The sequence below is a fragment of the Struthio camelus genome, chromosome 3 (genome assembly GCF_040807025.1).
Source record: "Struthio camelus isolate bStrCam1 chromosome 3, bStrCam1.hap1, whole genome shotgun sequence".
Taxonomy (NCBI): Eukaryota; Metazoa; Chordata; class Aves; order Struthioniformes; family Struthionidae; genus Struthio; species Struthio camelus.
Window position 1 is genome coordinate 66,898,513 of NC_090944.1, and position 5,319 is coordinate 66,903,831.

Genomic DNA, 5,319 nt, shown 5'->3' on the forward strand with positions numbered 1-5,319 from the left:
CAGTCCTACAGGGCATTGTTTGTCCCCAAACCCTGTTCTCATTCCAACAGTGCACAATACCTAAACAAGGAGGGATTCCTAATGGATGACAAATGTTTTACAGATTTCCAAGTGGATGCCCCAGGATAGTGTACTTTAGGAACCCTGGAAAATAAATCACTCAAGAAGGCAAAGAAGAGGGAAGTTTAAATAACTGACACCCCCACCCCCCTCCCCCCCAAAGAGCAAGAAATATTTATCAGTTATAATAATTTCCCTTTATTGTCTGTTCGGTATTCATGAAATTATATGAATTATCTGCTGTTGGAGGAGCTGAGACAAACATTACTGCAGGAGTGGCCACTGCGATAACCCTAGGGCCCACTTGCATGCCTAGTCTGGACCCATCCCGTAGCGGGACTCTTGGAGAAATTTCTCCTCCCCTTCCACAGAAGTATTCCCAGAGTTGCCCTCAGCTCTCTTCGCATGTATCTGTAGTTTTCAGTAATACAAAGAGGTCAACATGCAACCTGTAGCTCAACAAAGTTGGCTACCCCTTATTAAATAGACCTCTCTGATTAAACTTGGAGAGATTTGTGGAGTTTTACCACTGACCACAGTGAAACCAAGATTTTCACTGCCATCACTGTACTTTCAAGTTGCAGAAGAGCCCACGAGGGACAGCCCTGTGTGAAGGGAAAGCTTCCTTGATGTCCATTTTGACGTAAACCAGGTGTAGCACAGCACTGCACCTAAAATGCATGCCCAGGTGGGAGCAGGTTCACAATCCGTCCTCACTGTCTAGCAGACTATGCAGAGTACAGAGGACAAACTGCTTTCTGGGATACTAAACACGGCAAGTTTAAGGCCCATCTTTACCAGCCAGCTGCCTCTTCTCTCACAAGGCTGTGCAGCCCACCTATCATTTCATAAATAAACTGCTGCTTTGAATATATTTCCTTCTAATTTAATAAAGATATTAGGTGAACCACAGGAAAACCTACTTCTGGGCCATGCCTCAACCGGAGGTTACAATGCTAAAAAGAAAATTATCAGTCAGCAACAATGACCCAGAAGTGAATTTCAGCTTTTCTGTATCTGAAAGTTAGTAAGCATCAGAATGCCAAGCAGTCTAGGCTGCCACATGAAGTATGTATGAATAAGCCAGGAGGAAGAAAACACATTCTAGCTTATGTAGAAATCTTGCACTGCAGTCCAAAGGGAATATGGCTGGGTGAAAAATCATTTTTTATTTAAAACCAAAGAACAGACACTGTTTTACAGTGAGCATAAAATAAAGCCAGCTCCTTGTATTTTCTGCAAATTACATACAAAAACTCTTTCAGCAGAAAGTTTTGGGTTGTTTACTCACCAAAATACTTAGCTAAAGGCTTACGTTTCCTTTCATAAAGAGGATTGTTGGTAAACAGAACGATGACTATAGTGTTACGGATCCTACCAAATGAGAATTACAATATGCTACATCCAGGTAAAGCAAAAATTGCAAGCTGTAACGTTATAAAAATAAGCTCAGTCATTAGATTAGTAGATGTGTAAGATGATGCTCCAAGTAGTGAGCAAACTAATATCCAACATGCCGCAACTCTTCGATTCAACACTTGCTTAAAGATTTTTTTTGCAGACCCATTTCTGAAATGATTAGCTTCTGTGGGTTTGAACAAGACCTTTAAATGTTATTTCAGCATAGATTTATGGGTGATTCTTTTACCAGAAATTAAGTGTATGAATTCTTCTTATTTGCAGATCATCAACATGAGGTCTGCTGAATAAATGTGACTCCTTGTACTCAAAAGCTGTGCACAAAATGCTTTCACTGCTATTTGAAATGTTTCTTACTGTGATTTTGACCACTTAAATAACATTAGCACCACCTAGAGGCATACATTAAAACCATGCTTATAGTTTACCAAGAAAGATTTAATTTGAAAATATCTGTATATTATATGTCCTTAGTTCAAGCAGCTTCCCCTTAGCCTATGGTTTTGGGGGATATTTCTGACATAAGATTACACTCCAACGTCTTCATCCAACACAAGATCTTTAACTCCAAAAAAGCACCAGCCTGGAAAGAAAAAAAGGAAAGAAGAACAATTGAAAAGCTTATTTCTCACATTACTGAAATGGACAAAATCTCCTTAGCAATGAAAAAACAGGAAAAACAGCACAAATGGTAAAATCAACTCCTTTATTATTTTTAGATAAATTAATAAATTCCTACTAAGACCGTAATCTTAGTACACCTGATTTTGAACATAGCTGAGCAGATCCACCTAGAAAATGAGCTCATTCTCTTGAGAATAGAAATACCTTGCCTGATTGCATCTGTCTTTTTCTTGGTTCTTATCATGTCAGTGGCTCATAGCCATCCTGTGCTTGTCTAGTATATCTAGGTCCTTTACTTCGTACAGATGATCTCAAAATTTACAGGAGAGTTTTGTAGCTGATCCCTCAATATATGACCTTGCATTTTGTATTATTACTAGTCTGCTTCTTTTTTATATTTTATTTAAACTGAATAAATTCATAGCTATTGTATTTAGCTCTTCTATAGTGTCCTAACTGCTTATTAACATCTAGTTTAATAAAATACACTATTTTTGTTGGATTAGAGACCCTTTGGTGAAGAACTCTGTTCTAGGAGTAACTGTGTCCCACTGTTATTAAATAATAATTTGCTCTTCAACCTGTACCTGGGAAATGAAATTCAACCATCGTGACAAAGTACTCCACAGAATTTACCTTTGTACTATTAGGTACTCAAGACACCCCTAACCAAATTAGACTCAAATTAGACTAAGATGATTGCTCTGTGAGCAACAGTCTCTTTTAAATTTTTCTACAAAGTGAACTTGAACCAAATCTATTCTTTTACCTTTTCCTTTCAAGTCTGCCGTCTCTTCAGTATTCAGTAGTATCTCACCATCAAGCAGAGTCTTTATTTCTGAATTTCTTGAACAGCAAATGATTTTCAGTTGATGCTTTGTGATCCAAGATTTTATTATTGCTATTCCATCATTTTATTTCTAGAAGATCCAGTTTCATATCCTATAACAGTAATTTCTAGTCCTTTGCATTACTGTGAAAATACGCCAGTTGCTTTTCTCTCTCATCCAACATCCCAACGCTAGATTAGGTATAAACCCTTTCATTACATGTATCATCTGACTGCTATCAGCGTCATTTTCCTTTTCCTTGTTACCTTACTCTTTCTAGCAGATATTTATGCATAGCTGGAGTCTACCGTGGAGTCTACTTTTTGAAACATGAATGCTTCTTTACAAAGTTACACAACATGACGGGTATTGCTCGTTCTGAGCCCATCTCTGCCTTCTTGCACTGGTGTTTACCTAACCTGACTGAGGCAGGAAAGCATACATTAGCTAGTTAAATATTTCCTCCAGGTTCCGGGTTGGATAATTATTCTTCATTGAAGAATTTGCATTAGAATCTGTCCCTTTGTGCCAAAATACAGTTTGGATGTGGAGGAAGGAGGAGCATGATTCTGCATATCCCAATTAACTCAAAAAGTCTAGCTAGATGGAAAAAAAAAAAGTATTTTTTTTAACAGAAGGTGGGAATGTGAAAGCAAGATTCCTGATCCTGAGAAAATTAATTTATAGACCTATGGAGGTCATCCATGCTCGAACCTTCTGCTCAAAGCAGGCCCTTTTGAGTTTTGAACTGAGCTTTGAACATCTCCATGGGCAGAGGCTCCACAATGTTTCGGGGCAACCTGCCCCATGTTTCATCATCTTCATTGTGAATTATTTTCCCTATGTCCAGTTGACATTCTTAAAATACGTTTTTATATTGTTCTTAAGACTAAGACTGCAACCCAGATCTTCCTCTCTCCATGCATTGGCATCATCCTCTGGTTTTCTCTGGCCCTGTTAATATCGAATTAGTCCATGCAAAACTGAGTAATTTTCACAGAAGAGAAATTTCCTTCCCCAAATGTCCTACACTCTGGTGGTCTCTGCACTTGTGAAATTGAATAATATAAGGTGACATTTTAGATAAAGGAGGCCACTCCATATGTGTGAGTGCACATGACGAAGCGGGGAGAGGACAAAAAAAACAGTATACTACTCTCTTCTCCTTCACCATCATCATCACCAGCACCAGGCAGTGCTCTGTGAAAACAGAACAGGGTGGATCCTTACTTCCAAAAAAGCTTAAAAATTGCAAGTCCTGATAGCTATACAGAGCTGGCTTGATGTGCCAGATAAAAGTGTTTAAAATCAAGAAAATAGCAGCATTTAACATATAGTTTTCCTGCTGGCTGGATCACGTAGCTCTTTGCTTAGCGCAGTGGGTTCTATAGCATTATTCACAAGTGTTGAACTGTTAATACAGCCTTGGCAAACAACTTTTTTAGCCTTACTACATGGCAGGATGCTGAAAGGTGATACAACCAAACTCTCTGACCATTGCTTGGTGCAACACAGGCTGAGAAAAGATAGTGTGCTTCCTTTTGCCCTTTTTTAAATTTTTTGCCACTCATCCACATCATCAAGCCCAAAACTCTTCTAACATGCGCAGCACCCTCGACCACCACAAGCTGAGATATCTGAGCAACACCGCAGCCCTGGTAGCGCTGGCCCCTCTCAGGAGGGAATCCATCAGCGATTTGTTTATTCTGTATCATGTGTTTAATTTTATGAGATAAAACAGTGGAGAACTTGTGGCAGGTGCACCGGGCCAAGGGCTCTTCCAAACCTCTTTGTGCACCGCAGGTCACCCCCACCGCATGCTACGAGTGTGGGATTGCCTTTTGCCAGCTGAGACAAGAGGTGAGTTTGGGCTTCAGACCTGAACCGCACGTCTCCCACAACGAGCCCCTGAAGTGAGCCCCTGTGCTATCCGAGGCTTCCTCTGGGCTTTTCCTTCATTCTTCTTTATCGTGAAGCAATCACATACATGTTTGTGGTCACTCATAGGCTGAGGATGTAGGAGCCACGCGAGTCTCACACATGGGCAGACAGAAAAGGCAGCAAGGGACAAACTGAGAGCAATACCCTAAGTAATCAGCCACAGAAAGCACGTAGCAGTAAAGGAAGATGAATGTATCAGTCAAAATAAATGGCCTGCGGCGGGGGGGAGCAATAGTAAGGACTTCCTTAAAGAACTACGAAACTCAAGAAATTACAGTAACTGCATATACCTGCGAGCAAGCAGAGATTCGGGGGAAACGCCCACAGAGCTACAGAGAAATAACGGACGCGGCCACAACACCCGGTGCCGCGACGCCATCTTGGCTAAGGGCAACAACCATGCCCGCCTTGGTGAGTGAGAGAAGGGGCGGGGGCTACGGCAGTT

The 5,319-nt window shown here is 40.6% G+C and overlaps 1 long non-coding RNA gene across 1 annotated transcript; it reads right to left on the reverse strand.

The window, feature by feature from the left end:
* Positions 1-1,211: 1,211 nt before the first annotated feature.
* On the reverse strand, positions 1,212-5,262 carry LOC138066738 (uncharacterized). The gene is made up of 3 exons (XR_011140186.1): positions 5,165-5,262; positions 2,873-4,133; positions 1,212-2,062 (listed from the first exon to the last, which is right to left on the reverse strand). It is a non-coding gene; the product is annotated as an uncharacterized lncRNA (long non-coding RNA).
* Positions 5,263-5,319: the final 57 nt, after the last annotated feature.